Here is a 9,844-nt window from a genome sequence, read left to right as displayed (position 1 = left end):
CATTTATAGAGGTCTAAATACAAGCATGTACATATGTAAATATATTTATATATAACGATAGGGAAATAGATCTATGTATATATATTTATATATTAAGTATTAAGGTAGCAGACAGACATTGGGTCTCTACTCAAGTAGTCCCTCAACGCAAGAACACATTATTCTAATAACCCAGCATTCTGTGATGCTTATCTTCCCAACACGGTCGCTGAAGACAAAGTGGGCACATAAGCAAATGTGGTGAAGAAAGCTGCTGATATAGATATAGCATCTGGGGTCTAAAAGGCTTGAAGATAAACAAGCGGCCATCTAGCTGAGAAACAACAAATCCCACATGGAAGAAGCACATCACTCTGTGTAATCACGAGGTGTTGAAAGGATCAGGTATCAGGCATCAAAGAACAAAAAATCATATCATGGTGAATGAGGAGGAGTGCGGAGTGGAGACCCAAAGCCCATCTGGGCAACTGGACATCCCCTTACAGAAGGGTCACGGGGAGGAGATGAGCCAGTCATGGTGTAGTATAGCACCGATGAAACATACAACTTTCCTCTAGTTCTTTAATGCTTTCTCCTCCCTGCCCCCACTATCACGATCACAATTCTACCTTACAAATCTGGCTAGACCAGAGGATGTACACTGGTAAGCGCTGGAAATACAGGGAATCCAGGACAGATAACCCCCTTAGGACCAATAATGAGAGTAGCGATATCAGCAGGGTAAGGGAAAGGTGGAGGGAGAAAGGGAGAACCGATCACAATGATCTACAAATAACACCCTCCCAGGGGGATGAACAACAGAAAAGTGGGTGAAGGGTAACAATGTTCGGTGTAAGACATGCAAAAAAATGTATAAATTAGCAAGGGCTCATAAGGGAGGGAGGGTGCGGGAGGTGGGGAATGAACTGATACCACAGTATCAAGTAGAAAGAAAATGTGTTGAAAATGATGATAGAAACGTATGTACAAATGTGCTTGACACAATAGATGTCTGTATGGATTGTGATAAGAGCTGTAAGAGCCCCCAATAAAATGATTTTAAAAATCAACATACAGATATCAATAGGATTCTTGTATATTAAGAAAGAATACTCTGAAAATAAAAATTTAAAACAGTACCATTTAAAATAACCTCTCAAAAGATAAAATATCTAAGAATAAGCCTAACCAGAGAAACAAAAGATTCCTACCAAAAAAAACCCCACTGCTACAAGAAACAAAAAAAGACTTACACAAATGGAAGCATGCTTCCTGTTCATGAATATGAAGGCAGTATAGTGAAAATGTCAATATTATCTAAAACAATATATAAATACAATACAATAAACACAGTACAATTTTTATCCAATTTCCAGCACAATTCTTCAAAGAAATGGAAAAAATGAATCACCAACTCTATATGGAAAGGAAAGAAGTCCAGGATAAGCAAACCATTGCTAAAAAACAAAAACAAAGTAGCAGGTCGCTCATTTGCCAATTCCAGAACCTATTACACCATCACGGTAATCAGAAGAGTTTGAGGTTAGCACAGCGATGAGTATGTAGACCAATGCATTCTCAAAGAGAACCCAAGGATGAAGCCAATCACCTACAAATACCTGATTTTTGATAAAGGACGGAGATACTTTAAATGGGGAAGAGAGTCTTTTCAACAACTGGTGCTGGAACAAAATAGATCTCCACCTGCAAAAAGAATGAACAGGCCCCATGACTCACACTATACTGTATACAAAAGCGAACGCAAGCCGAATGAAAGACTTCAATATAACCATTAGAACGACAAATGAAATATCATCAGTGAAAATATAGGGACAAAATTAAGGACAGTTGTACAAGGCATAAACATGCTACCAAACATAATGAAAAACACCCACCCTGTGAAGACAAAACAAAGGACTGGGATCTCCTAAAAATACAACACTTATGTACACCAGAAGACTTCCTAAAAACAATAAAAAAAGAACCCACAGACTGGGGGGGAAATTGGCAATGATATATTGGATAAAGAGCTAATCTCAAAAACCTATAGAAAATTGTAATATCTCAATAAGAAAAACACCAATTAGGCACTTAAAGAACAAGCAACCAAACAGAAGACAAGAATAGACAACTCAGCAAAGATGACATCCAGGGGTCGCAGTCACGTGAAGAAATGCTCTTGATCATTAGCTATAAGAGAAATGCAATTTAAAAGAACAATGAGGTATCACCTTACATGGACCCTGATAGGAAAATTAAAAAATAACAGTAATAATAACAATTGCTGGAGAAGATGTGAAGAGACTGAAAACACATAGACTGCTGGTGGGATTTCAGAATTGTAGTCACTATGGAATACAGCATGGCACTTCCTTAAACAAATGCAAACAGAAGTATCATATTACCCAGTAATCTCTCTACTAGATGTATGCCCCCCAAAAAAATATAGAACACAACATGAACAGATATATGCACACCCATATGTATTGCAATGCTACACACAATAGCAAAAAGATGGAAATAGTCAAAATGCCCGTCGGTGGAGGATGGGTAAGTACACTTTGGTACATACATACAGTGGAATGCTGTTGTTTTTGTTGTTGTTGTTGTTAGGTGCCATTGAGTCAGTTCCAATCTATAGAGACCCTGTGCACAACAGAACAAAACACTGCCTGGTCCTGCGCCATCCTCACCATGGTTCCTGTGCCTGACCCCATGGTTGCAGCCACGCTGTCAATGCAGATAGTTGGGGGCCTTTCTCTTTTATGCTGCCCTCCTCTTTACCAAGCATGATGTCGTCCAGGGACTGGTCTCTCCTGACCACGTGTCCAAAGCAGGGGTGGGATTCAAGTAATTTATCAACCAGTTCACTGCCTTGATGACCGTATTAAGTAGAAAAAGCCCATATACTGAAAGGGAGCTTATTATTTCATACAGTTAATACTTCAATAAGAACAATAAAAGAGGTACACATAACTAGATGATGTTATATGAAAGTTTCAAAATATTAATGAAAAAATACTAAATAATAGCTGACAAAAAAACCCAATCAAATTGTTATTTAAGATATTTTCATATTGCTTCTTGAATGGTGCCCTCACTTGCAATATTCTTCACTTTTATCTGAGTATCTCAGCTGTGTGATTTAGCTTTAACCATCTTTTCACTGTGGGACTAGAATCCCACTCTTTCAGAGACAGGCCAATTAGACAACAGTCATTGTGTTTGGTATGCTAGAAACAAGCGACTTCTCTTCTCTGAATATATTCTGTACTTTTAGGTCGTTGAACACCTTCAGGAATTGCATAATTCACTCATTTGGGGCATAACACAAAGCTGAAACAAATGACATGTCATCCTCTGATTGGTACTTTTTATGTTTGTTTACCGAAGTCATAAATGCAAGGGTATAAAAAATGTAGTATATCTCAAAAGTATGAGTTTTATGAAATGAATAAGTAACTATAAGCATAGTTCTGTCTCAATGTTATACTTATGGATGGAATGAACCTTACTACAGGTTAAAATATAATGTTGCACAGATGAATGTCAAAAAAAAAAGAATTAGGAATGTAAATTTGTGATTTCTACGTTGGGCAGCTGCCCAGCTGAGCATCTTAGAGAGGACCTTGATTACAAGTGCCATTTTAACAACCGGTTCGATGAACTCAACACAAAACTACGTATCGGTTCTGCCGAATCAATGTAAACCACTTGGATCCCACCACTTGTCCAAAATATGTAAGCCTTGTCATCCTTGCCTCTAAGGAGCACTCTGGCTGAACTTCTTCCAAGACAAATCAGTCTGTCCTGTTATTAGTCCATGGCATTTTCAATATTCTTCCCCACCACCACCATTCACACGCATCAATTCTTTTTCAATCTCCCTTATTCAATGTCCAACTTTCACATGCATATGAAGCGATTGAAAGTACCATGGCTAGCGTCAGGTGCACTTTAGTTCTCAAAGTAACATCCTTGCTTATCAATTCTCTAATGAGGTCTTGTGCAGCAGACTTACCCAATACAACTCCTCTTTTGATCTCTTGACTGCTGCTTCCATGAACACTGATTATGGATCTAAGCAAAATTCCTTGACAACTTCAAGCTTTTCTTTGTTTATCATGATGTTACACATTAATCCAGTTGTGACGATTTAGGTCTTCCTTACAGTGAGTAGTAATCCATACTGAAGGCTGCAATCCTTGATCTTTATCAGCAAGTGCTTTATTTCAAGTCCTTACTTTGAGCAAGCAAGGTTGTGTGATCTGCATACCACAGGCTGTTAATAAGCCTTCCTCCAATCCTGGTGTTTCATTCTTCTTCATATAATCCAGCTTCCAAAAAGAAGGAGACAACATGCCCGTCTGCAGAGAGATGGAAAAATAAACTCTGGCACACACATACAATGGACTGCTACGCATCTATGCAAACCATAATGATGAAACTGTCAAACACCTCATGACCTGGATGAGTCTGGAAGACATTATGCTCACCAAAGTTAGTCGGTCTCATAAAGACAAACACTGCCTGAGACCACTATTATAAAAGAAAATTCATTTTCACAACAAAAGAAGCAGACTTTCAAGGGTACCAGGAAGCCAGAGAGACGAGAGGGACAAAGGGAAGAGGGAAAAAGAATAAGATGCAGTCATGTACACAGGGCTGGGGAGGGGGTGGCCTGTTCTGGGCTATGATCAGTGTTCTGTTTCCTGACCTGGGTGGTGGTAACCTGGGTATTTACTTTCTAAAACCGCATTCAATTATACAACCGTGTTTTGCAGACATTTCCCTATGGGTGTTATATTCCACAATTAAAATAAATAACAAAGTGAGTAGATGAGAGAAGAGGCTCACAATCATCCATGGATGAAGGGAGCCATCTCCTTGAGCCTAAGAAATAGGATGGAAAGAAGAACTGAGAGAAGAGGCAAAGGAGAGAGAGTTTGTTGGAATGAAGAACCAGGCCAACTCACAGTGGGATGGGTGGGGGTGGGGCGGCTCACGATGGCCCAGAGAAGACTGGAAGAGGCTGTTGCCTGTTGGCTGGCTGGGTGAGTGGATGGATGGGCAGGCAGCCCAAGCAAGCAGCTGAAGATTGGGGAAATGAGCGGGGCAGGCTGTGAGGGAATAAAAGAGACCTTGACTGTGTGGGGTTGAGTGGAGAAATTCTTTCCAAGTGCCTGGCGTAATGGGAAAGAACTGTCAGTCAGTGTGCCCTTTCCTCCGTCTGAAATATTTCTGGCTCTGTGGGTGAAGATGTACAAGAAAGTCACTCTGTCAGGGGCGGAATTCTTTACTGTTGGTTCGGTGACCCTCTTGGGGACACCCCAGGGTGGAGCTGGGTGGGCAGAGACTTTGCTATCTGATAATTGTGGTTTGTAAACCTGCCTTGGCCACTGGAATCATAACTATGACAGCATTTTTTATTAATTGGGATTTAATACGTATATCACATCATTCCACATTTCAGTCACATCAAGTAGAATTGTACAACTGCTACTACAATCAGTTTCTAGACATTTTTTTCCTGCATGAACTCCTTGACATCATCTCCCTTTTACCTCCTCCCCCCAAAATCCTTATTCTACATGCTGTCCCTGTGAATTCATCTATCCTGGGTTTCATGTACCGAAAAATGGAAAAGCGTGTAACACACAACTTTGAGAGGGTGACCTTCAATGACATGACACCTCTGAGATGCACCCTAATAGGAATAAACAAAAAACAAACCAAACAATACAAACCCCCAATACATAAAATATTTCTTGTGTACCCTCTCTGTGCTGAGATTTCCACTAGGTGCTGGAGATGTGACTGTACATAAGAAATGGTTCCTGAGCTCCCCAAGATCTAGTTGGGGACATGAACAATGACCATGTCAGGTGATAAGTGCTGGAATCTGGAACACACATAGGCTAGTTCTGGGGTGACCTGCAAGATGGGACTCATGCCACTCACTTCAAAGTGTTCCTTGGCATATTGCAGGCATCTAGTTTAAGTATATTTAAGTATCTATTTAAGTATATTTAAGTATCTATTAGGAGTTCATTGCAAACCATGAATTAACTCATGCATTCAACCAATATTAAGGAAGCACCATACATAAAAGGAGGAGCCTTGATGGTGTAGTGAGCTGTGTTGGGTTACCAACCACAAGGTGGAAGATTCAAACCCGTCAGTCATCCCATGAGAGCAAGATGAGGCCATCTGCTGCCAGCCAGATTTTCAGCCTGAAAAGCCCCAGGGAGCAGTTTCCCTCTGCATTAGACTATGGTGTTGGTGAAGAATACTGCCAAAAGAACAAACAGTATGTCTGTCTCGGAAGAAGTATGGCCAGAATGCGCCTTAGAGACAAGGATGGTGAGACTGCATCTCACGTACTTCGGACCGGTCCCTGGAGAAGGACATCATACTGGGTGAAGCTGAAAGACGGAGGAAAAGAGGAAGGCCCTCGATGAGATGGACTGACACTGATTGTAACAACGAGCTCAAACCTAAGAATAATTATGAGGATGGTGCCGCCAGGAGGTGGTTCAGTCTGTTGTACATCGGGTCGCCATGAGTGTGAACTGACTTGAGGGCACCTACCAACAGCAGTATGGGGACGCGATGAGTTGGAATCAACTCTGTGGCACTGGGTAGTCGTCGCATACATAAGGAGCCCTGAGGGTACAGTGGTGAAGTACTCAGTACTTGGCTGATACACAGATCAGTGTGGAGAAGTGTGTAAAAGATGAGGCTATCTGCTCCGGGAACGATGTACAACCTCAGAAACCCTGTGAAGCAGAAGAGACTTGTTAGCAGTGAGGTCCGTCTTTGGTTGCATATCTGATAAGGATCCCTGGTGGCTTTGTGGGCCAAGCGTTGGGCTGCTAACTACAAGGTGGGAGGTTCAAACCTACCAGCCAATCCTGCAAACATTTGAGGTCTTAGAAACCCTAAGGAGCAGTTTTACCCTGTCCTATAGGGTTGCTATGAGTTGGTTATCAACTCCATGCCAATGGGTTTGTTTTCATATGTGCCAAGCACCGCTTTAATGCTAAGCTATGGACTAAAGAGGAAACACAAACAAGCAAAAAAAAAAAAGTAGGAAACCTCTCCCTTCATCAAGCTAACATTAGAAACAAACAATACGCCAAGTAAGTAAAATACCTTATTTAGTAGGTCGTGATGAGCAATGCTTTGGAGAAAAAATTAAAGGAGATAAGGAACAGGAGAAGTACTGAAGGGAAGTGCTGTAATCTTTTTTTTATAGTGCTTTATTTTACTTTGGGGGTGGTGGTTGAGAAAAAGAGCCACGGTGGCAGGGTGGTTAAAGTGCTTGGCTGCTAACCGAAAGATCTGCCCCACCCGTTGCTACACAGAGAGAGATGTGACAGTCTGCTGCCGTGATGATTACAGTCCTGGAAACCCGATGGGGCAGTTCCACTTGGTCTGGCTAGGGTCACCTATGAGTCAGAAGCCACTGATGCCTAAGGGGGAGGTTGTGGAGAATACACACAGCAGAAACACACACTGCTTGGAGTCTCTGCACCCACAGGTCAATGACACTGTTGACAGTCTATGGTGGTACAGCCATTCTCGTCTTTTTTTTTTAATCATTTTATTGGGGGCTCATAGTTATCCCTCCTTCGGTAACATAAATTCCTATGTAGCCCCACCCTCCCCAAGGCGCCTATCTAATCTCTTGTCTTCAACTACCTTTTGCTCCCTTATCCAACTAAAAAGAAAACAAACCAGAATTGCCATCCAGCCAATTCTGACTCATAGCGACCTTATGTGATTTGATAGAGATCTTAAAGAGCAAAGTGTTTGAGGAGTTGTGACTTTCAAAGAAGAGTCTTGAGAGGATGGAGGGAAGGTGAGGGAGAAAGGGGGAACCAATCACAAGGATCTACATATAACCTCCCCGCTGGGGGACGGACAGTAGAGAAGTGGGTGAAGGGAGATGGGAGAGGGGAGAGCGGGGCGGGACGGGGAAAATGGGGAGCCTGATACCAAGGGTTCAAGTAGAAAGCAAATGTTTTGAGAATGATGAGGGAAGCAAATGTACAAAAGTGCTCGACACAATGGATGGATGGATGGATTATGATAAGAGTGGTACAAGCCCCCAATAAAATGATTTTTTTAAAAAAAGAAGAGTCTTGAACCATTGCATGGTAAGAAGATAGATAAGCCAGGAAGTGAAGGAGATGAGGGCCGGTGGAGCAATTAAGGAGGAGTCAGAAAGATCTACAAAGACAAAGATGCTAAGGCTGGAGGGCGAGCGGGGTGTTGGAGGGACTGGAGGTTGTCTAGACCAGACTGGCTGGCTAAAGGGAATTGACTGAGATGAAGACAGCGGCCTCACTAGGGAGGTAGCTCATGGTGCTGCCCCACAGACCAGACTATACAGGATCCGGATCAATTTTCACCAGAATCACATATGGTAAGTATGGTAGCAAATGGTTTAAATGTAGAATTCTTAGATTAGATGAATACTGACCATAATATTGTTTTGTGACCTTTTTCAACATTGGATTACAATATTAGTTACAACATTCTTAGTTTGAGTTAAGACTTTTACATTTTTTTCTTTGCCTTATAGCTACTTCACTCGCAAGGAAAAAATATTATTGATATGACTTTTCAAATACTAATTATCATAGTACTGTAGCTAAAATGCCAGAATATTAGACTAACTCTGTGACTATAAAAACACCAGCAGTCAAAACAAAACACCAAAAACCAGTTGTGTCCTCAGGGAGTACACACAAAACCATGATTTCAAAGCATCACTGTATTTGGGTACAACAGAATGAACCACTGCTTGGTCTGGAATCATCCTCACAATCACAGTTATCTTTGAGCCCAATGGTGCAATCCATCTTGTTAAGGATCTTTCTCTTTTTCTGCTGACCTTCTGTGGGAGCAGATTGTCTTAAGATGAACTATGGGAAAAGAATGCCTGGGCATCCAACGAACACAGTGTATTTATAGGAAACTTTATTTCCTTCTTCAAGTAGCACAAGACCCATGCATTTCACAGTTTAGGCAAGGCCCATGGGAGGAAGCTGACAGCTCAACCCAAGAAGCTGAGGCCCTGCATGGTCTGATCTTCAACAAAGATAGTAAACACTTTCTCTCCTGTTCTCTGGGAAACGGCTGAAAAACAGCATTTTGCAGGTGTCCAGTTATACTCCTTATTTCTGGCTTTATCTTCCCCTCCATAGACAAATTGCCTAAAATATTATTGATTCTTTGTTTGCTTTCAAAGAAATGAGAACTGGTCGCGGAATGCAAGATACGTGACCAGTACTGTTTATAAACTTGCCTTGAATAAAGTTCTGAACCTCGGAGTCCCGTCTCCTTGTGTCCCCAATACCCCAACTTCCTCTCTTCTCTTTCTTTAATCTCTGTTATCTTTCTAAATTGGAACTCTACCCCCTCTTGACCCTCGTTTGATTTGTGAGCTGGCTCTCACAATGTTCTACTTTACCAAGGATGATGTCCTTCCCCAGGAATGGTCTCTCCTGATAGCATGTCCAAAGTATGTGAGCTATGTTGCCATCCTTGCTTCTAAGGAGCCTTCCGGCTATACTTCTTCCAAGACAGATTTGTTTGTTCTGGTAGTTTATGGTCCTAATATTCTTCACCAAGACCATAATTCAAATGCTTCAATTCTTCTGCAATCTTCCTTACACATTGTTCAACTTCCTTATGTATGTGAGGTGATTGAAAAGATCATGGTTTGAATTCAGTGCACCTTCATCTTCAAAGTGACATCCTTGGTCTGGCACATTTTAAAGATTTCGCTTGAAGCAGATTTGCCCAATGCAATGCCATTTACTTTCCTGGCTGCTGCTTTCATGAGCAATGGTTG

The sequence above is a fragment of the Echinops telfairi genome, unplaced genomic scaffold, assembly GCF_000313985.2.
Source record: "Echinops telfairi isolate 266 unplaced genomic scaffold, ASM31398v2 ScPeMD7_5592;HRSCAF=6446, whole genome shotgun sequence".
Classification (NCBI taxonomy): Eukaryota; Metazoa; Chordata; class Mammalia; order Afrosoricida; family Tenrecidae; genus Echinops; species Echinops telfairi.
This window is presented reverse-complemented; position numbering follows the sequence as displayed.